This window comes from Rhamphochromis longiceps, linkage group LG14 (assembly GCF_057381845.1).
Source record: "Rhamphochromis longiceps isolate RC_006_pf linkage group LG14, R_longiceps_female_GT1.1, whole genome shotgun sequence".
Lineage (NCBI taxonomy): Eukaryota > Metazoa > Chordata > Actinopteri > Cichliformes > Cichlidae > Rhamphochromis > Rhamphochromis longiceps.
In genome coordinates, this window is record NC_140570.1 from 42,425,419 (window position 1) to 42,448,980 (window position 23,562).

The window sequence follows — 23,562 nt, forward strand, 5'->3', positions numbered from 1 at the left end:
TGTGACGTTGTCCCAAAGAAAGACCTTTAAATGCGATAAATAGCCTAAACGTTTTCGTTTATGACTAGTTTACCGTGTTATGACTGTGAACAGGGGGGAAGTCGCGCAAGAGAAATGTCGACCAAAACAATTGCAAGTAAGCCAAAGTCAGTTCCTAAAAGTCAACCCGCAGGTGTTTCCACCACCATCAGACCCTCCACTTCTGTAAGACCTCCATTAAGAATAACTGATGCAAAGAAAACCGCTCGGGTGGGAAAAACTCAGAATGGAAGACCGGCAGCTGTGAAACAGCCCCCGAAGAGGGATATGAAAAAGAATGTGGACAGTAAACTGGTCAGCTTAATTACAAATGAAATTGTATACAGTGGAGCGACTGTGTCATTTGATGACATCGCAGGGCAGGATCTGGCAAAGCAAGCACTTCAAGAAATTGTCATCCTTCCTGCCTTAAGACCTGATCTCTTTACTGGTCTGAGAGCTCCTGCACGTGGCTTGCTTTTATTTGGCCCACCAGGAAATGGGAAGACCATGCTCGCCAAAGCAGTTGCTGCAGAGTCTAATGCAACATTCTTCAACATCAGTGCTGCTAGTTTGACCTCCAAATATGTGGGAGAAGGCGAGAAGCTCGTACGAGCACTCTTTGCAGTTGCAAGAGAGAGACAGCCCTCAGTAATCTTCATCGATGAAGTGGACGGCTTGCTCTGTCAAAGGAGGGAGGGGGAGCACGACGCCTCTCGCCGTTTAAAAACTGAGTTCCTCATTGAGTTTGACGGGTTGCAGTCAGGAAAGGATGACAGAGTACTTGTAATGGGAGCAACGAACAGGCCCCAGGAGCTCGATGAAGCAATATTAAGGCGCTTTGCAAAAAGAGTATATGTGACCTTACCCGATGAGAAGACAAGATTTACGCTGCTGAAAAATCTTTTGGGAACGCACGGGAGTCCACTGAGCCAAGACGAACTGTCCTGTCTTGCAAAAGTGACTGAAGGATATTCAGGGAGCGATTTGACAGCATTAGCCAAAGATGCTGCACTTGGCCCAATAAGAGAGTTGGCACCAGAACAAGTCCGTGTTATAGCTGCTGCTGAGGTGCGCAACATTAAGATGAAAGACTTTGAGGATTCTCTGAAGCAAATCAAACCAACTGTTAGTCCAGCAACTCTTAACATGTACACCAAATAGAACAAAGATTTTGGTGGTCCTTCTTCAATAAATCCAAATCCAGTCAGGCTGGATGAAACAGAGTGCAAAAATAAAGAGCTTCTTCAAGAGAAAGAGCAACAGGAAAAAGAAAAAAAACGTATTCTCCAGGACTTGGAGAGAAGAAATCTACAACTGAACAAATTAATACAATGAAGGACAGAACACCTGAACTGGAAGGAGAAGTATTGGAAAAACGATGTTCAAAGATGCAGCGTAGGATCAATGAAATGGCGAAAAAACACTCAGAGGTCATTAATGAGATGTTGTTGAACTCAGACAACTTGAAGTGTGAAAACGCTGAAATGCTTGCACAAAAGCAGCAACAAGAGAAAATAAATGAAGACCTGCAGCGTAAGCTTCAAGAAATCACAAGAAGAAATGAGCAGTTAGAAAAGATGCACAAGGAAAAACAACAGCAAAATACAGACAAGTGCAATCTATTAAAAGAAATGGAGCAAAGATGCCAGAAACTTGAGAAGGAAGTTGAAGAAACAACCGATCAGTTGAGAACCCTCATCCTAGAGAAAAAAGTGGTCGTGGAAAAGCTCATGGAAAAGAAGAAAAAACGTTTCCGCTTCTTCTGGAGGAGGGACACTCCTGCTTTTTCTACTCTTTCTATTTTTTCTACTGCTGACGTCACCTCGTCTCCCTCCACCTCTGTTCCATCTTAATTTTCACCTCTCCTCTCCCCTTCTCTCCTAACACTTCTTCCCTCTCTCCTTCATCTTTTTTCACCCCAACCAGTCCCGGCAGTTGACTGCCCCTCGTGAGCCTGGTTCTGCCGGAAGTTTCTGCCCGTTTAAAGGCAGTTTTTCTTCCCCACTGTCGCCTAGTGCTTGCTCAGAGGGGATTGTTGGGGTTTTCTCTTTTCTTTTTTTTCCCCTTCTTATTACCATTTTCCTTTATTTACCGATTTGTTTTGTTTACTTTTCTTTTACGTTGTTTCTTTATTTACTTGTTTAACTTTTTTTCAACTTATGTAATAAACTAATAAACCAATTGAATTTATCCTCTGCGTATTTTACATCTAATCTTTAAAGAATATTTCCAAAACATTTTCAAACATCACGATCTGTCTTTTGTTTGCTTGTTAAAACCCCGTAAATGGTGAAGTAAAAACCCTGTGATATGGTTTAAAACATCAAAATAGACTAAACAACTAGTCTAAAACTAAGAGACACAGGATAAAGTTGGTGTGAAGGTTTCAGTCTGTGAATGAATCTAAGCACCATCACCTTAACTTTAAATTCATCTCTGTTACCCTCTTTGTGACTGAACTCTGACCGTGAGCACCACAGCCACTGCGCACCAGTCACACACACTTTAAATCCATCACAGTAAACCAGTTAGTTTACCTCAGTTTGTTTTGCAGCACATTTCACAACATGCAAAAGCATAATGTGCCATGTACAGACTCAAAATCTGATTTAAAAACATGAGGACTGACCTGTAAGCTTTACATTTACAGTTTATCACATACCACTGAGCAGTTCTTACCTGTAATTCTAAGCCCTCTTCTTCCTTTTCTGGTTTAAAACATCAAATTAGACTAAACAACTAGTCTAAAACCAAGAGACACTTAAATATTAAGTTAAACCTCTGGGGTTGCCGGACGCGCCGGCGCGTCAAAATCACATGACCAATTTAAGACGACACAGCTACAAGATGCAGCGATTCAGAGGCTGTATCCCAATTCAGGGTCTGCAGCCTTAAAGGCCGCATTTTAAGGCCGATTACGTCACCATGCCAGTCTCCTATTGCCAGAGGCTGAAGTGTGTGTGCAGTCACCAGGTGATAATCTGATATCGTCTACTTCCCCACTGATGTTAAGTAATATGAAAAAAATAATGAATCCCACCTTAGGCCGAATGTGTGACTCTCTTCGTAGTGGAAGAGAGAATGAATCTTCCCATCCGAATTCACGGCAATCAGTCTGTCAATCAAATCCTGTGGAGTAAAATGAGAGGCTTTGAACAAGAATGCACCGGATAGGGTGCAAAACGAAAACTGTGTGGAAATTTACAATGGGTAAGGTGGAGAACGTATATCAGTCTCAGTGTGAGAGGGTTTATTTGAATGCGTTTGAAGTAAAACAAATGGGTGGGTGGTGTTTGGAGGCCAAATAAAAAGTGCAAACATGCCCTCAGATGGATGACAAAAAAAAACTGCAGTGTGTGGAAAAGAAGAAGAAGAAAAACACTTACAGGTATGGAGGTTGGCATCTCCCTCAGGGTGTATTCGCTTTTGTTGGCCAAAGACTGTCGGCCCAGCAGTTGCCACACCGACTGGGAAGAGGAGAGGAGGTTGACCAAGTACAGGAAGGACTGAAGAGGAAAGTAAATACAGCAGCTGTTAGAGAGAAAAAATGTATTTGCTTTTAAAGACCATTGTGAATGCATTTGTGCACGTCATGGATTGATCAAATCCTAACACATAATAATAATATAACACTATTCAACTACAAACACTACCGATAATATGACAAATAATATCTGTAGTATTCAAAGCAAAACAAAATGTAAAAAGAATTTATGATTGCAAAGATAAAACATGGTTTACCACACTCTCAAAACTGAATAAGACATATATTCTGAGCAGAGTGGTTGAGCAGAAACCTATTGCAGCCTGAAGAATATTAAACTACAGGAAAGCTCCCTGCATTTTTCACTGGGTCTGGTAGAACAGGGAAAACATATCATCAAAAGCATCAAAGGAAAAAAAGAGAGACACTTGCACAAACGAGCTACAACTTAGATTATATTAAACAGCTTCAAAGAAACGTAAAGAAAAAAACAAGATACGATGGATTTTTTTTTCTAAAATAGAAATATCTATACTTTCATGTGTCTTCTGATGTTTCTGTGCATGTGTGAACTTATCTTCATATGTACTACCAAACCTCCTACTGTACTTAGCACAGATTAAAGCAAAGACTCGAGTTAATTCACCAAAGTGCTGGTGTGTGTATATTTAGTTTTCCTTTGACCTCAGCATATATGTATAACCCACTGATAAGGCAGACTTTAAAGTCGCCTGTGGCAGGACACAGTTTACACATCACTGGCTGTCCGTATTCACTTGGCTAGTCTCTCTGAGAGAGATGACTTGGCTGCTGTCAGAGGCCAAGCATCAGACACACACAGACAGGCTCACGCTGGAGCTTGTTGAAGCTTTCCTGAGAGAAATTCTGCCAAAAACATAACTAAAAATGCAGTCTTATGAAAGTAAGGCTTATTTGCCCAGACACCCATAAACCAATCAGCAAAAAGCCTTTCTTGTTAACAAAATCACTATTGCCAGTTTCTTAAATATGAATATTCACAAGTGAATTTTCTACATGGCTGCTGGTATCACAGCAACACATGGACCACTATTCTGAGTCCTGGGTTAATAATAATTGGAATCAATTTAATTTTAATCAATTTAAACACCTTTGTAACCAGTGAGCTAAAAACATGATGGAAAAGCAAAACTTCTAAGAGATCTGTGTCTGTACTATTATGTAGATATCTAAAAATTGGGGCATTGTGGGCTCCAGGAAGTTTCTCCTTCTCCCTCTCTCTCACACACACACGCACGCACATACATACAATACCTTAATGCAACTCCTATCTGTGGGGTCAATGGGAGTTGGTTTGGGACGGACCACTCTGATGTCGTCACTGCTGCACTCAAGAACAGACCATAGCTCTAGTACCAGGGCCCGAATAAAGCCTGAGACAGAACACGGAGAAATTTGTTGTACCAAACATTTATTTGAAATAGCAGCAACTAAAATTATTAACAGTGCTTTAATAAATAAACGACTGACTTTGTTATTGTGTGCAATCTTTTAAAGAAATCTGTCTTTGCATTGCTGGCACCGTTTTGATTGGAGGATTTGAATCTCAGGAAGGAAGGAATTTATAATGCCACTCCCTTTGATCCCATTTAATCTCTTCCCTGTTGCACTTTGGCCTGTCAGTAACTACATTTGAATTTTGCAGCTCAAGCTTGCACATAAAGGCTGGATAAAAACGTTAATGCAATCAAAATGTACGCAGCCCTCGCTGGAAAACTGGGGATACAGTACAGTACATAAATGATGAAGCAAAGACAAAACATTAGTGTCATGGAAGAAGAAATAGTCAGTGCATCACGGGAAGCTCCCAGCAATAAAACCTGCATTTGTATTGACACATAAACCTTAATTTGTGAGCAATTTTCAGTGTATTTCAGTTAAATTAACGAGACAAATATAACAAAAGGGATTTTATACTTAGAAGAAGAATATGAAATTGAAATATTAAACTAAGAAAACTATAAATACTGCAGTTCTAGAGTTACAGATATACAATTAAGCTTTGCATATCAGTGCTGTATAACCCAGGGAATGTACTTTTTTTATATAATTGAATAGTAATGGAAATCATGAACTGTTTTTCAGAGGTCATAGATCAAATGAGCAGTAGAGTTTTTCTCACAGAATGGTTCTTTCACATAGAAAGCAGTGTGTGCTGCAGGTTTAGCAAATGGCCCATCATTTGTAAGCTCTGTCTGGACTATATCACTTTTTGAGGTCATCCTTCTTTCTGTCAGTCTGCCTTTTTATCGATGGCACAAACATATGTCACATCATGGAACACATGAGTGCTCCACAGCCAGCGCTGCTCAACACAGCAGGGAACTGTTCTTGCGTGGGTAAAGTCATAGGAGAGAATAGGTTTCAGAACGCAGCGGTGCTGTTATAAGCGAAGGGCTGATAAGTAATCAGACTTCTTTTCCCATAACCAGTTGAGTCGCCCCTTCTAGCCAATAGAAAGAATGCAGGATTAAAATATTTGTTCACTAGCTTCATTTTTTGACCTCTTTTGACAAGAGTACGGTATTTCCTGGAGCCTTTTGCATATGGATAAACCTAGTATCAGTATACAACTGATATGTGAATCCATTTATCAAAAAAGAACGCCTCTTCTTACTCTTTCTTACCCAAACAAAAACGGTTTGACAAATACATTTCTCCCTAAGCTGCCTTAAGTCTCCTTTATACCGACAACACAAAAACAACAACAACAACTTATAATATAAGCCTTAAGCATCACAGCTGACAAGTGTTTGTTGTGTCCAAATAACTGCAATAGTACCTGAACTGTGCAGAGCCACAACTCCCGGAGCAGTTGCTGCCACCTGTGTCACCATCACCCCGTAGCCAAACTTCTCGCAGCTGCTCACCTACAGAAAACACACAGAAATCTCATACCCCTAGAAATATTTCAGCCTTTCACTATCACAGTTTTTGGTTATCAGGTAAAAAATGAATGAGAGTTTGGAAAAAGGATGGAAAAGGTTTAGGTCAAATGTAGTACTAATGTATCATAAAGGGAGATGTGTAAGTAAATCTGGGATTCTGGAAAGGCACAACATAATGTAGTTAAACATGCTGTGGAGAATTTAAATTGTAAATTGATATTGGAGTGTGCAGGCCCTTCATTAATTACAACACAATGCCACAACTAAAAATAGACAAAATATAATTACATTCCATAATTAAAGTGTAATGCCAAACTAGAGAAGCAATTACAATGGTGCGTAAACAATGGCAGTAAATTAAGCCCACGGGGGATCAGCTAAGGTTTGCAGCAAGCCTGAGTGTTTGTGTGTTTACAATTTGAATCTTAGACTCAGACCCTGTGACAAGGTCTGTGAAAACCACGTTTTTATGCCTGAAATACTACAGTACTACACTCCCACCAGATGAGCTCATGCAGCCTGTCACGAACCGGGACATACAACCATGACAAAACAGGAGATGCACACACAATTTATTGTGTTATTAATTTAGATCAACTGTGCTAATATAGTATACCAAAATGAAAACAATAACTCAAATTTCAGATATTTGAGGTTGTGCTGAAAATAATGGTGCCAAATAAGGCAAGAAAAACATATTTTAAAGGTGAAATATAGAGGTAAAATCAAAAATAGTCAAGAACGGCCAATTATACCCTGGACCACAGAGGGTTAAATTTGAAAACGGTTTAAAAAAAAACATCCCCATTCTAAAATGTCATGTGACAATCTGATTCATGAAGAGTGATGATGTCACAAGGACATGTGATGATGTCACAAGGACATGTGATGATGTCACAAGCACATGCCTTTGAGCCTTTGAAGTTTTTCTATAAATAGGGGTCAGGAGCAGCAAGTTTTAGTCAGTTTGTTCGCAGCCTTCAAACGTTCGACCAGAGCTATATTTGAAAGTATTTGTAAACCTCTGTAACATCACGCTCCAAAGCCCTGTGACGTTTCTGTGTTCTGTGACGTTGTCCCAAAGAAAGACCTTTAAATGCGATAAATAGCCTAAACGTTTTCGTTTATGACTAGTTTACCGTGTTATGACTGTGAACAGGGGGGAAGTCGCGCAAGAGAAATGTCGACCAAAACAATTGCAAGTAAGCCAAAGTCAGTTCCTAAAAGTCAACCCGCAGGTGTTTCCACCACCATCAGACCCTCCACTTCTGTAAGACCTCCATTAAGAATAACTGATGCAAAGAAAACCGCTCGGGTGGGAAAAACTCAGAATGGAAGACCGGCAGCTGTGAAACAGCCCCCGAAGAGGGATATGAAAAAGAATGTGGACAGTAAACTGGTCAGCTTAATTACAAATGAAATTGTATACAGTGGAGCGACTGTGTCATTTGATGACATCGCAGGGCAGGATCTGGCAAAGCAAGCACTTCAAGAAATTGTCATCCTTCCTGCCTTAAGACCTGATCTCTTTACTGGTCTGAGAGCTCCTGCACGTGGCTTGCTTTTATTTGGCCCACCAGGAAATGGGAAGACCATGCTCGCCAAAGCAGTTGCTGCAGAGTCTAATGCAACATTCTTCAACATCAGTGCTGCTAGTTTGACCTCCAAATATGTGGGAGAAGGCGAGAAGCTCGTACGAGCACTCTTTGCAGTTGCAAGAGAGAGACAGCCCTCAGTAATCTTCATCGATGAAGTGGACGGCTTGCTCTGTCAAAGGAGGGAGGGGGAGCACGACGCCTCTCGCCGTTTAAAAACTGAGTTCCTCATTGAGTTTGACGGGTTGCAGTCAGGAAAGGATGACAGAGTACTTGTAATGGGAGCAACGAACAGGCCCCAGGAGCTCGATGAAGCAATATTAAGGCGCTTTGCAAAAAGAGTATATGTGACCTTACCCGATGAGAAGACAAGATTTACGCTGCTGAAAAATCTTTTGGGAACGCACGGGAGTCCACTGAGCCAAGACGAACTGTCCTGTCTTGCAAAAGTGACTGAAGGATATTCAGGGAGCGATTTGACAGCATTAGCCAAAGATGCTGCACTTGGCCCAATAAGAGAGTTGGCACCAGAACAAGTCCGTGTTATAGCTGCTGCTGAGGTGCGCAACATTAAGATAAAAGACTTTGAGGATTCTCTGAAGCAAATCAAACCAACTGTTAGTCCAGCAACTCTTAACATGTACACCAAATAGAACAAAGATTTTGGTGGTCCTTCTTCAATAAATCCAAATCCAGTCAGGCTGGATGAAACAGAGTGCAAAAATAAAGAGCTTCTTCAAGAGAAAGAGCAACAGGAAAAAGAAAAAAAACGTATTCTCCAGGACTTGGAGAGAAGAAATCTACAACTGAACAAATTAATACAATGAAGGACAGAACACCTGAACTGGAAGGAGAAGTATTGGAAAAACGACGTTCAAAGATGCAGCGTAGGATCAATGAAATGGCGAAAAAACACTCAGAGGTCATTAATGAGATGTTGTTGAACTCAGACAACTTGAAGTGTGAAAACGCTGAAATGCTTGCACAAAAGCAGCAACAAGAGAAAATAAATGAAGACCTGCAGCGTAAGCTTCAAGAAATCACAAGAAGAAATGAGCAGTTAGAAAAGATGCACAAGGAAAAACAACAGCAAAATACAGACAAGTGCAATCTATTAAAAGAAATGGAGCAAAGATGCCAGAAACTTGAGAAGGAAGTTGAAGAAACAACCGATCAGTTGAGAACCCTCATCCTAGAGAAAAAAGTGGTCGTGGAAAAGCTCATGGAAAAGAAGAAAAAACGTTTCCGCTTCTTCTGGAGGAGGGACACTCCTGCTTTTTCTACTTTTTCTATTTTTTCTACTGCTGACGTCACCTCGTCTCCCTCCACCTCTGTTCCATCTTAATTTTCACCTCTCCTCTCCCCTTCTCTCCTAACACTTCTTCCCTCTCTCCTTCATCTTTTTTCACCCCAACCAGTCCCGGCAGTTGACTGCCCCTCGTGAGCCTGGTTCTGCCGGAAGTTTCTGCCCGTTTAAAGGCAGTTTTTCTTCCCCACTGTCGCCTAGTGCTTGCTCAGAGGGGATTGTTGGGGTTTTCTCTTTTCTTTTTTTTTCCCTTCTTATTACCATTTTCCTTTATTTACCGATTTGTTTTGTTTACTTTTCTTTTATGTTGTTTCTTTATTTACTTGTTTAACTTTTTTTCAACTTATGTAATAAACTAATAAACCAATTGAATTTATCCTCTGCGTATTTTACATCTAATCTTTAAAGAATATTTCCAAAACATTTTCAAACATCACGATCTGTCTTTTGTTTGCTTGTTAAAACCCCGTAAATGGTGGAGTAAAAACCCTGTGATATGGTTTAAAACATCAAAATAGACTAAACAACTAGTCTAAAACTAAGAGACACAGGATAAAGTTGGTGTGAAGGTTTCAGTCTGTGAATGAATCTAAGCACCATCACCTTAACTTTAAATTCATCTCTGTTACCCTCTTTGTGACTGAACTCTGACCGTGAGCACCACAGCCACTGCGCACCAGTCACACACACTTTAAATCCATCACAGTAAACCAGTTAGTTTACCTCAGTTTGTTTTGCAGCACATTTCACAACATGCAAAAGCATAATGTGCCATGTACAGACTCAAAATCTGATTTAAAAACATGAGGACTGACCTGTAAGCTTTACATTTACAGTTTATCACATACCACTGAGGTTCTTACCTGTAATTCTAAGCCCTCTTCTTCCTTTTCTGGTTTAAAACATCAAATTAGACTAAACAACTAGTCTAAAACCAAGAGACACTTAAATATTAAGTTAAACCTCTGGGGTTGCCGGACGCGCCGGCGCGTCAAAATCACATGACCAATTTAAGACGACACAGCTACAAGATGCAGCGATTCAGAGGCTGTATCCCAATTCAGGGTCTGCAGCCTTAAAGGCCGCATTTTAAGGCCGATTACGTCACCATGCCAGTCTCCTATTGCCAGAGGCTGAAGTGTGTGTGCAGTCACCAGGTGATAATCTGATATCGTCTACTTCCCCACTGATGTTAAGTAATATGAAAAAAATAATGAATCCCACCTTAGGCCGAATGTGTGACTCTCTTCGTAGTGGAAGAGAGAATGAATCTTCCCATCCGAATTCACGGCAATCAGTCTGTCAATCAAATCCTGTGGAGTAAAATGAGAGGCTTTGAACAAGAATGCACCGGATAGGGTGCAAAACGAAAACTGTGTGGAAATTTACAATGGGTAAGGTGGAGAACGTATATCAGTCTCAGTGTGAGAGGGTTTATTTGAATGCGTTTGAAGTAAAACAAATGGGTGGGTGGTGTTTGGAGGCCAAATAAAAAGTGCAAACATGCCCTCAGATGGATGACAAAAAAAAACTGCAGTGTGTGGAAAAGAAGAAGAAGAAAAACACTTACAGGTATGGAGGTTGGCATCTCCCTCAGGGTGTATTCGCTTTTGTTGGCCAAAGACTGTCGGCCCAGCAGTTGCCACACCGACTGGGAAGAGGAGAGGAGGTTGACCAAGTACAAGAAGGACTGAAGAGGAAAGTAAATACAGCAGCTGTTAGAGAGAAAAAATGTATTTGCTTTTAAAGACCATTGTGAATGCATTTGTGCACGTCATGGATTGATCAAATCCTAACACATAATAATAATATAACACTATTCAACTACAAACACTACCGATAATATGACAAATAATATCTGTAGTATTCAAAGCAAAACAAAATGTAAAAAGAATTTATGATTGCAAAGGTAAAACATGGTTTACCACACTCTCAAAACTGAATAAGACATATATTCTGAGCAGAGTGGTTGAGCAGAAACCTATTGCAGCCTGAAGAATATTAAACTACAGGAAAGCTCCCTGCATTTTTCACTGGGTCTGGTAGAACAGGGAAAACATATCATCAAAAGCATCAAAGGAAAAAAAGAGAGACACTTGCACAAACGAGCTACAACTTAGATTATATTAAACAGCTTCAAAGAAACGTAAAGAAAAAAACAAGATACGATGGATTTTTTTTTCTAAAATAGAAATATCTATACTTTCATGTGTCTTCTGATGTTTCTGTGCATGTGTGAACTTATCTTCATATGTACTACCAAACCTCCTACTGTACTTAGCACAGATTAAAGCAAAGACTCGAGTTAATTCACCAAAGTGCTGGTGTGTGTATATTTAGTTTTCCTTTGACCTCAGCATATATGTATAACCCACTGATAAGGCAGACTTTAAAGTCGCCTGTGGCAGGACACAGTTTACACATCACTGGCTGTCCGTATTCACTTGGCTAGTCTCTCTGAGAGAGATGACTTGGCTGCTGTCAGAGGCCAAGCATCAGACACACACAGACAGGCTCACACGCTGGAGCTTGTTGAAGCTTTCCTGAGAGAAATTCTGCCAAAAACATAACTAAAAATGCAGTCTTATGAAAGTAAGGCTTATTTGCCCAGACACCCATAAACCAATCAGCAAAAAGCCTTTCTTGTTAACAAAATCACTATTGCCAGTTTCTTAAATATGAATATTCACAAGTGAATTTTCTACATGGCTGCTGGTATCACAGCAACACATGGACCACTATTCTGAGTCCTGGGTTAATAATAATTGGAATCAATTTAATTTTAATCAATTTAAACACCTTTGTAACCAGTGAGCTAAAAACATGATGGAAAAGCAAAACTTCTAAGAGATCTGTGTCTGTACTATTATGTAGATATCTAAAAATTGGGGCATTGTGGGCTCCAGGAAGTTTCTCCTTCTCCCTCTCTCTCTCACACACACACGCACGCACATACATACAATACCTTAATGCAACTCCTATCTGTGGGGTCAATGGGAGTTGGTTTGGGACGGACCACTCTGATGTCGTCACTGCTGCACTCAAGAACAGACCATAGCTCTAGTACCAGGGCCCGAATAAAGCCTGAGACAGAACACGGAGAAATTTGTTGTACCAAACATTTATTTGAAATAGCAGCAACTAAAATTATTAACAGTGCTTTAATAAATAAACGACTGACTTTGTTATTGTGTGCAATCCTTTAAAGAAATCTGTCTTTGCATTGCTGGCACCGTTTTGATTGGAGGATTTGAATCTCAGGAAGGAAGGAATTTATAATGCCACTCCCTTTGATCCCATTTAATCTCTTCCCTGTTGCACTTTGGCCTGTCAGTAACTACATTTGAATTTTGCAGCTCAAGCTTGCACATAAAGGCTGGATAAAAACGTTAATGCAATCAAAATGTACGCAGCCCTCGCTGGAAAACTGGGGATACAGTACAGTACATAAATGATGAAGCAAAGACAAAACATTAGTGTCATGGAAGAAGAAATAGTCAGTGCATCACGGGAAGCTCCCAGCAATAAAACCTGCATTTGTATTGACACATAAACCTTAATTTGTGAGCAATTTTCAGTGTATTTCAGTTAAATTAACGAGACAAATATAACAAAAGGGATTTTATACTTAGAAGAAGAATATGAAATTGAAATATTAAACTAAGAAAACTATAAATACTGCAGTTCTAGAGTTACAGATATACAATTAAGCTTTGCATATCAGTGCTGTATAACCCAGGGAATGTACTTTTTTTTTTTTTATAATTGAATAGTAATGGAAATCATGAACTGTTTTTCAGAGGTCATAGATCAAATGAGCAGTAGAGTTTTTCTCACAGAATGGTTCTTTCACATAGAAAGCAGTGTGTGCTGCAGGTTTAGCAAATGGCCCATCATTTGTATCTCCAGTGTCTGTTGAAGTGTACAGTATCTGTGTGTGTGCATGACCGTCGGTGCTCTCTGCTCACTCGGGTTCAGAGGTACAGGGAGGAGGCTCAGCAGGAGTAGAGGCAGCTGCTTCATCACAAACATGCCAGGTGCAGGCGGTAAAGGCCCTTTCTGTTTCCTCTCAACCCTCCTGCCAAAGCCATAGAACTCTGCCGAGGTGAACCAGACAACACAATATAGACATTTTTCCCTGTTCCTACATGGAAACACAAGATCAAACGGGCATTTTTTTTTGGCATAAATATGTATATCATATCGGACTCAGTTTGTTCCTGTTATTGTTTTTGCACTGTACTTGTCATCCATTCCAGTGAAACGATGCAGAAGGTTGTAGGTTGTGCAATAGTGCCATCTAGAGGTGAAGTAACATCACACTGCCCGTGCTCTTGTCTCGTCACGGTGTTTGCGTGTTTCTCCCTCTCTGCACACTCAGCGTTATATTCACAATATGTGGAAAATATATTGATATTGAATGTTCAAATATGAGGATATGTATAATGTATAGGTTGACTTTGCTCTACCTACACTTCTGGCAGAGCAGCAGTTGCAATGCGAACACATAATTAAACGGTGTATTTATAGGAACAGATTTCTTGCCTATGGCAGACAAAGTGATTTTAAACGTGTAAAAGGTTTCATTCACAGATGATTTATTACTATCACACCCTGGAGACTTTATAAAGAGCACTGCTGCAAAAGCAGCCTAAACAAACTTGTACAGTAGGTCACGCTGGTTTAGTTTTTCATCAAAATGCTTTTTTTCTTTTACTATTATTTTTGAAAACGTTACAGCACTGGTGGACATTTCCTACCAAATAAGAACTAGACACTACTGTTATGTAGTGGTTAATTGGAAAACTGTTTTATCACGAATTTCTTATTTAGAAATAATTAAAATTTTATTTGATGTTTTTTTTTTTTTTTGGATGGATACTGTTATTGCAGTGATGCTGTAATTAAACTGTCTTCACCCCAGTAGAATAATTGCATGACTCCATCACTGAAGTGGAGGGTTTGTTTTGGAGGGGAAACGCACAGTGTCTCTTTAGTAGCATGGTGGTTGGATCCCACATTTGTTTCTTATGTAACATTGTAAATAGCTGCTAAGACAGCATATCTATTGGACAAGCACATATTATACATACTTTGCACGTGCAATATTTAAACATGTAGGCTAGAGAATGACTTTCAGTTGTATTATTTATTAGACGAATACTAATTATCACTGTAAATATGAAAATCTGTACAAAACATCAAAGCATTAAGAATACTTGCAATAAAAAGAAATTTTCTAAATGGTGCTGTTTGTCTTATTATGCAGTAGACTTGAGATCTCAGTAGTTATTAGTTCAAGATCAGGACACAGTGTTTAAGGGATTGTACATTTCAAAATATAATTTACTTTGAAGCGATCTGATCCTATGCCATGACATTTAAAACATTAACATAATGCTCACTTAAATTGAAAAAAAATCTCTCACTTTGTGATTTTTAAAAAAGCAAATAGAATGCATTTATCAAACACTTTTAGTTGATGTTTGTTATGGAGTAGTGGCAGAAATCTTTAGCCATTCCTCGTTGCCTCAGGAGCAATGATTTTATTGAACATGTGCAAACATAAATGGAAATATACGTAAAATAGAGTTTATAACAATATAACAAGCTTGAAAGTCAATATTTGGCATTGTAACTGTTATTCTTCAGTTCTAGTTTTCTTGTCATTTCCACAGGAACAGTTTTCCAGGCTTCTTGAAGGATATTCAGAGCACGTCTTTGGGTGTTGTCCGCCTTTTGTTCCGTTCTCGTGTCACAATGATCCCACACTGCTTCAGTAATATTGAGGTCTGGGCTCTGGGGAGGCCAAGCCATGACTGATGCTGTTCTATTGTATGTTTTTCTATCCAGGTATGCTTTTACTGTACTGACAGTATTTTGGGGATCATTGCTATCCTGAAAAATGATGCATTTGCCAATCACATGCTTTCCCAATGGCATTACATTGTGGATTAAAATCCATTGTTACTTTTCTATATTCAAGATTCCATCAATCAAGAGTTTCCCATCCTTAAGAATAGCTTCTTCTTCTTCTAACAATTTCTGACAAGGGTTCAGCAAACGGTAGATGAATCAGCTGAAGGGCTAGATGCACCTTTCAGGTCCTGTGTTGGGTCTTAACTCGATTTTCCCCTCTTATTTCTTAAGGACATGACTTTCAGATATTGTTAATTTGCTGTAGAGGGTGTGTGTGGTTGAAAGGCAAGGCCTGAAGAGGAAATGAGGGTTAGGTGAGAGGAATGGTGGAAACATTGGGGTAAAACTTGGATTCACTTATTATTAATTATTAAACACTTATTATTAATGGAGCAGTAAAACTGAGAAAAAAATCATCAAACTTTTACTCCTACTGACAAAATTAATCAAAAGCATTTTTAATTATGAACATTAAAAGTACTATTGAATGGGAAAAATCACATCTATCTGGATTTCTTTGCTTGTTGATTTCCAAACTAATATAAGTATTTTTCTGTACCTTTGCACTGATTTAACTGCTTTAACTGAATTTATCCTGCCAATGCTTTTTTGCATGTGCCCTTTGCTGCTAGAAATCAGATCATCTTTTTCATATAAATCTATGTACAAAAAAATACATAGATAGCTTTTAAAGCTGGAATCGGTCTTTGACTTTGCCTTTATTCTTCATTGCTGTATTACCTTTCCTCCTTCTGACCTTACTCTTTATGGCCACTTTTAGCATAAATATAGCATCTGGTTTAGCAAACCTTATAAAGGGAAAATCGATCTGAGGAATGGGAACAAAGCAAAAGTCATCATGAACGTGTCAGTTGAGGCTGTTAATCAGTGGGATACTGCAGGTCACCCTGCTTAAAAGCTGTCCCAATCCCTCTTTACGTGAAGCCTTTGCTTTTATTATATACTTCATATAACATATCATATTTATTTCTAACCACCATGACACCACAAGAGGGAAGCATTAGGCACTGAGATGGTGAAACTGCAACTGATAAAAATGCAGTTCATACATATAATGCAGCAAGCTAATCGATCTGTTGAAATTCACAAACACTTCTGCAGAGTAGATACATTCATTTCATTTTGTAGAATAAAAATATAATTTCCTGCCTTGTTTAGTATCACTATAATAGAAGGACACCGGCGCTAACAGTAAAAGTAAAAGTAAAAGCTATTGATACCAATTATTTTTATACTATATCCTCACTTCACAGTGAGAACCAAAATCTGTTTCTTCTTTCTTTTGTACTAAACATGTTCTCACACTCTGGAGCCATTTTGGTGCAAAGTCAGCAAATTTTATAATTTATAAATTTTTCAATTTTATATTTTATATTCCCCTTGCCATAAGAGCTGGGTAACACCCAAATTTCTCATCTGTGCAGTATTAAAGGTTTATCCTATTCTATTCTAAAACTTTAAAACTGTTTTTATTCTAGTATATAACTTTTATGATCACTGAAATTAAAGTTAATATAGATATAGCTTAAAAATAATTGGACAAATAAGTGCCTGGAGATGTTACCAAAATGGCTCCAGAGTGTGAGAACATGTTTAGTACAAAAGAAAGAAGAAACAGATTTTGATTCTCACTGTGAAGTGAGGATATAGTATAAAAATAATTGGTATCAATAGCTTTTACTCAACAATGAACACATAAGGTGAAGTAAACGTAAATCACAGTCTGATAAAAACCCTTTAATAAAGCACATTCAGTACATGTTCTGAAGCTATTACTCTGGCTCTGTTTGGGGTCATTGTCACGCTACAGAATGAACTTAAGCGATCTGATTATTTTGCATGATAAAAGATCTAATTGTAGTTCTAGTCTCTAGTTTTGACATGCTCTCTGCAAAAAAACCCCCAAAACAACAAAAACTAAAACAGCGGGATGCTTCACCATGCTTCGCTGCCAACATCTGTGCCTAAAGAGTTGTGCACAGTATTGTGTGTTGTATCATCTGTTACCCTTGCTGCAGTGGGTTTTATGAAATTGTCACATTTTCATACAGTGTTGCTGTTCTGTCAAGTAATTACATCTGTATCTCTGCTGCTTTTTTCCCGAGGCAGAGCAGAGAGCAGGCTGGGGTGACAGCTGCAGTGACACTACCCTCCAATCACAGAAAACATACAGCGCCACATGGTGCATATTAGAGCAAAATCATATTTGACAACTGTGAGTTCTCTGCTCTGACATTAAACCATAACCTCTTTCATTAAGTGCTCACAGGGAGCTGCAGGACACTGCTGGTCAGAACAATGCAAACTATGATACAATAATGTCAATGAATTACATTCATTTTCTAGATTTTTTGTCATCCTTTAAAAATAGCTCCATTTTTTTACATGCTAAAATCTACAAATTATACAAATTTCCATCCCCATAAATACAACCTTATCTAAGTAACGCAGTGAGTTTATTTGATCAGTTTGTCCTTGTTAGCATTTACTGCTGGCTTACATTTAGCAGGACTTTAACCAACATATGGTAATCCTATTTCACGCCAGAGAACGATGAGCAGTCTCTTCGTTAAGAGTCTGATCAGCATTCAGTGTTATGTTAGCATGCAGGCTCTGTCCCTCAGAGCCGCCTCACTCCTCTCTCCCCCTCTCTGCTAGAAACAGGCCCTTGTGCTCCCAGCAGTCTCCTCCTGTTTTATTTACATCTTAAGCATTTAAGCTGATGCTTCATCCAGAGCAGTTTAGCGAGAGTAAGCAGTAGGAGGTCAGTGTCTGATTCAAGGACACTATTTACAGGACATATGGTTGCTTCAGGATTGAACCCATAACTTGTCATTTATAGAACAGTCCCTTTAATGTTCGGCCACCTGGCTGCTTTATTTGTGGCTGGGTAATATTGTGTAGAAGCGCTTTTATAAAAAATGTGATGAAAGTACTCTTAAGTCGAGTTGGTGTAAGTTACAGCAGATGCCATGCAGCTGGAAGCTGAGGGTGAAATCTCTTTTGAAGTAGTCTATTTTGGGGGATGATTTTGAGGACTAATCTCACAGCATGCCGAAAATATTTTGACCACAACCATGAAAATGGATGGAGCAGTTAAAAGGAGAGCAGGCCAGCATGGTAGCTCATCTTTGCTGTCTCTACCTTATTTATAGTCCAGAAAAGCAAAATAAAGCATGAGTTTAGCAGCAAAAAATTACAAACAAGCTTGAAAATAAAATTAAACTGAAAAAAATAAGCATACTAATTAAAGTATGACAAATTTAAAGACTGCAGATGTATCCTAAAACACAGTAACAAAGCACAACCCAGGAAACCAGTTGTTTATTGGAAGACAATCTTGGGAGCAAAAATCCAGCTGATCACACTTATGCAATTTAATATATGACATCATATACATCTCAGTACGTTAATAATTTCAGCCTTTAAGGCCTCCTGCATTTCCACTATTGGTACTTTTGTGCATTCCTGATTCAATCCTCCTCTCTCGTTCATGTTCCAACCCTTTGTCCAAAAAAGTGCTTCCTATGTTTGACTAGGTTTTCAGTAGTTATGGCACACAGCAGTTAACCAAATAAATTAACTTAGCGCAAAGAAACTTTGTACCCAACTGCTTACAGTACTTCATGCTACGAGATATATTGCATCTGATGCTACAGAATGCTTGGTGGAAAAATAGCAATAAAAGTCAGAATCCATAAAACATAGAAGTGAGATTTAGCCCAGAGTCCTTGTTGGGGTGATTTGAAAAAAAAAGTACACCAAGTAATATTTTTAGCATATTTTTCTTCAAATTATAAATATTTACAAGGATTTGAATTTTCTGAAAAACATAAGAATCACTTTTCAGGCATTTTTGCTAAACTGTGTAAAATTTTCTCCTGTCACGAGTAGCCATTCCTTAATTTCTAAGTACCATAGACCAGCGGTCCCCAACCCCCGAGCCATGCACTGGTACCGGTCCGTGAGTCGTTTGGTACCGGGCCACGAGTGTTGAGGTTCAGGTGTGCAATTTATGGTTTACCGGGGGTTTTTTTCTTCGTTTTATCGTTCATATTTATTGTTTTTATCGTTACCTCAGTTCCCCTGTGTCTTTTCCCGTGTGTTATGAACACATTTTAGTTATTTAGGGCCGGTCCGTGGCACAAAATGAATGAAATATTGCAGAAAGACTGATGGAAGATGGAAACTTTTTTTCCCCTTCACATAAGAAAGAACACGCTTTTGGTCGATTAAATGTCTACTAAAACTTAAACACTGTAAAGAAGTGGCACACAGGAATTATGGCAACATCACATTGAAAGTTTGTAAAATTCATATAGAGAAATGGTCCTCATGCTAAACTTTCACCACGTTGAATGTCCATGTTTTTAAAAAAAAACTAACAAAAACAAAAAAACATCAATTGTTTCCAAACCACCTCATCACTCGTCTCCTTAAAGCCATCTATTTTTGAGTCTTATTTCAAAAGCTAAGGAGCCCCCGCATCATTGATTGTCCACTGGCCAAGGTAACGTCAGGTGACAGCTCTTGGAAATAGCCTTTGTAATTGGTCCCAATGAAACTGGCCAGGCGATCACTGCTTCATAGTGTTCTTGATGGTCCACCTCTGCCCCGAGCAGGGCTGCAGGACCAGCAGGTGGCCGGAGTAAACATTAGCCGGCACCACCTCCAGACAGCGTCCAGTAGCCCGATTTATGATCGATTCGTTCTGCAAGGCAGAAGGAGATACAATACTTTGGTTTTAACAGATTTCACAGATGGTCTGTGAACAATGCGTGATGGTGACAGAACAGTATGTAACCAGACCGGGCCTTATGTGAACTGTTGCAACCTCTTTCTTAAACAAATGGCACTAACTTTTTACCTTACATCTATATAAAATAAGTAAGGTCTCCCTATTTCCCTAAGACTTCTACGTCTGCAGGACTCTTCACTGCTTGTCCTGCTGTGTGACAAAGAATCGATGTGGCAGAAGGTCTGCAGCATCACTGTTCAAGCTCTCCTCTTCCCGTGCTACAGGCTGTAACTCTTTAGTTTTTAAAGGTTACCCAAACAGAACTAAAAGACCAACAGAAAATTGACTTACAAAAGGTTTTTCACATTAAAAGAAAAAGAGAATCAATGCCAAAGTAAAAGGTATATTGAGTCGCTTGTTACCCTTTAAGCAGTCTGGGTTTAGTTGTCTTAAGAGGACCCCTTATTTTCTAGCATAAATATAATTTTACAACAGTTATTGTTCATATTAATCATAGCCAAAGTCTCAATTTATGTGCAAATAATCCCCGTTAACCAGACTGCTTTGATTTCAGTAATAGCAGAGATGATATCCTAATATAGTCATCACAAACAGACAGATCTATCTGTGAAGTCCTACTGGCCCCGGTGTTAAAACCTTCTGTTTGTGAGGGTTTTAACACAAAGAAAGGTGGCTTCAACGGAGGTATTCGGAATATAAAGGCGGTTCTGTCAGATAAAGCATGAACTACGGGGCTGCAGCAATGCTGAGTATGAGAGAAATGAAGATTCATGCAAAGCTACTCTCATATTAGAGTCCAAGAGAAAAAAGAATGGACCCAGACATGAGCTCAATAGGTCCCTTTTAAAATCTGACATATAGATACTTTTCCTCTCAACTCTATGCCAGTAAATTTTAGTTTCTCTTATAAACACTCAGTTATATCATTGAAAAAGAGATTTCTTTACACTTCTGACCTGAGAGAAATGCCATGTCTTCTGTTTCACGTTGGTCACCTTTTCACAATTGAGGAGCTGAGGAAAGTTGCTCATCTGATCGTACACCACACAACGAGTGTCCTCACCAGTGCTGCCTAGGGGTCCCAGAAACAGCTGACCTTCTTTAGTGTAGCGTCCTAACTAAGAGGAAAACAGATACGTCACACATACAGTAAACGGAAAGTTACTGAACTGGCTGAGTGAATACTCTTCTCTTTATTAGCTAACGATGAAATAAGTATGTGATGATGTACAAGTTGAAGGTAACCTGGCAGGAATTTTCCTTGATTATGCAAGCTGTTGGGTTTTTTTTTTGCTGCTTTGAACAAGAGGATGGTGTTGTTCCCAATACTGCTGAGAGGCAAAACATGTCTTTGTTCTTCACTGAGTGCTAAACACAAAGATTTTCCTGTACATCACTGCTAATCACAGTGTTGTTTCAGCAGAGTTCTAACCCACATATAGCCCTAACATTTTATATACACCAAATTCTGCAGTTTTCTCAACTTGACAGAAAGAAAAAGCAGAAGTGAGTCAGATTCTTCCCGCTCTGTTTTCTAACCTTTGTGTCTTTCACTTCAGCTTTTTCGTTCAGATTAATAGTAATTTCCACTTTAGCAGTGCAGATAAAACAGTTCCTTTGGTTGCATCTAGCTCTGAGGCTTTGAGTGTGCTGACGATAAAGACTGATTGGGAAATTGTTTATATCGCATTCTGTTCCTAACAAAGCATGAATAGTGGTTGCAATGCCTTGCAAAAGATATAAAGATAAAGCTTTCCATCAACCACCCAGTCAGCCCAGTTTGGGTCTTTTTGCAGAGTAACTGCATCCTGTTTGCAGTACATCATACAAAAGTTAGGTGATTTAACAGCGTTTGGACTCAAAATCTTAAAAAATCCCACTTGTGGTCCCTAGATGTCACTGCTTCTTCTTAAGAACAGAGTATTTATTAAAATGTTTTTCTAGTATCTTTGACCACTACAAGTTACATTCATCTTTTCACAGATATTCATATCGCACTTTATTTTATGCACTTATGTGCTTTATCTGTTTTGCATACACACCTACAGCCAGTCACCATTTAACCTAACGTGCATGTCATCGGACTGTGGGAGGAAGCCGGACTACCTGGAGAGAACCCACGCTAAGACACCATGGGGTCGCTTTTATCTCCGTGGAAGTGCAAGTGTGAAAAACTGGTGGTCTAATAAAAACTGAAGACTTTTTGTTCCATCAAAAGGATAACTTTAAAAAATGCAACTGAAGCATGTCTTGTGAAGAAAGTGTGATGCGGCTGTTCGATTTGTATTGTTGATTGTCATTTATGCTTAGAAATATTTACTTATATATGCTTAGAGTTTTGTAATTAATTGTAGATTGGTAGAGGTTTTGATCCTTGATAGTCTGCAAACTGTGTGTGTATTAGACAGCACTTTGGGAGCATGAGAGGTCATACCGTGTTTTATTGTTTTATGGTAGGATTAACGTAGTTGCGTCTGTTCTAGTCTAGTCTTTGTTTAGATGAACTGCAGGACTTCCTCACCGTGTTATCTAGGATGAACCATCTAGGGTGAGGGGGAGGCTACCCTCTTCCTGACCAAGGATGTTTGACCCTTTGATCAGCAGTCCACACACACACACACACACACACACACACACACACACACACACACACACACACACACACACACACACACACGCACGCAGTAAGGATGGGCGGACATGTCTCAGCCTCCACCACTCTCAGCACTGGAGCCCCCCAGGGGTGTGTTCTGAGCCCCCTGCTGTACTCTTTGTACACATATGACTGTGTGGCCACTACCAGCTCCACCACCATCATCAAGTTTGCTGACGACACCGTCGTGGTGGGCCTGATCTCTGATAACAACGAGACGGCCTACCTGAAGGAGATTAGGAATCTGGAGAACTGGTGCCAGAGGAACAACCTCCTTCTAAACGTCAGTAAGACAAAGGAGCTGATAGTGGACTTCAGCACTAAGCAGGAGAGGAACTACCAGACCCCCGTCATCAACGAGTGCCCAGTGGAGAGAGTGGACAGCTTCAAATACCTCGGAGTTCACATCACGCAGGAACTGTCATGGTCCTGTCACATCAACACCGTGGTGAAAAAGGCCCGTCAGCGTCTCTACCACCTCAGACGCTTGAGAGACTTCCAACTGCCCTCCAAAGTGCTCAGGAACTTTTACTCGTGCACCATAGAGAGCATCCTGGCGGGAAACATCTTAACCTGGTTCGGGAACAGCACCATGCAGGACAGACGAGCTCTACAGAGGGTTGTGCGGTCAGCTGAGCGCACCATCCGCTCCGAGCTCCCTGACCTGCACTCAATCTACAGCAGGCGGTGCTGGACCAAGGCCAGGAAGATCGTGAAGGACCTCAGCCATCCCAACAACAGACTGTTCTCTCTGTTGAGGTCAGGAAAGCGATTCCGCTCCCTGAAGACCAACACAGAGAGACTGAGGAGGAGCTTCTTCCCGCAGGCGATACGGTCTCTCAATCACACCACCACACAGTACTGACCCACACATACA

General features: G+C 39.7%; 2 pseudogenes; one reads left to right on the forward strand and one right to left on the reverse strand.

The window, feature by feature from the left end:
* The first annotated feature begins 255 nt into the window (after nt 1–255).
* LOC146654887 (uncharacterized) lies at nt 256–16,168 on the forward strand (annotated as a pseudogene).
* Nucleotides 16,169–18,582: 2,414 nt separating this feature from the next.
* LOC146654888 (polypeptide N-acetylgalactosaminyltransferase 17-like) overlaps nt 18,583–23,562 on the reverse strand; it is a 29,655-nt pseudogene continuing 24,675 nt past the window's right edge.